This window comes from Palaemon carinicauda, chromosome 1 (assembly GCF_036898095.1).
Source record: "Palaemon carinicauda isolate YSFRI2023 chromosome 1, ASM3689809v2, whole genome shotgun sequence".
NCBI classification, from domain to species: Eukaryota; Metazoa; Arthropoda; class Malacostraca; order Decapoda; family Palaemonidae; genus Palaemon; species Palaemon carinicauda.
This window is the reverse complement of record NC_090725.1, coordinates 321,167,539-321,168,136: the sequence shown is the minus strand read 5'-3', so window position 1 is coordinate 321,168,136 and position 598 is coordinate 321,167,539.

Here is a 598-nt window from a genome sequence, read left to right as displayed (position 1 = left end):
AGCTTCAATTAGTTGCCGTCATTATAATAAGGCCACACCAACAAGGGAAGGAACAAATATGCTAGAAAAAGCTGATTATTATTATTATTATTATTATTATTATTATTATTATTATTATTAGCCAAGCTACAACCCTAGTTGGAAAAGCAAGATGCTATAAGCCCAGGGGCTCCAATAGGGAAAAATAGCCCAGTGAGGAAAGGAAATAAAGAATAAAAATAAATGAAGAGAACATATTAACAATAAATCATTCTAAAAAAATAACAACGACAAAACAGATATGTCATATATAAACTATTAACAACGTCAAAAACAAATGTGTCATATATAAACTATCAAAAGACTCATGTCCGCCTGGTCAACAAAAAAGCATTTGCTCCAGCTTTGAACTTTTGAAATTCTACTGATTCAACTACCCGATTAGGAAGATCATTCCACAACTTGATAACAACTGGAATAAAACTTCTAGAGTACTGCGTAGTATTGAGCCTCATGATGGAGAAGGCATGGCTATTAGAATTAACTGCCTGCCTAGTATTACGAACAGGATAGAATTGTCCAGGGAGATCTAAATGTAAAGGATGGTCAGAGTTATGAA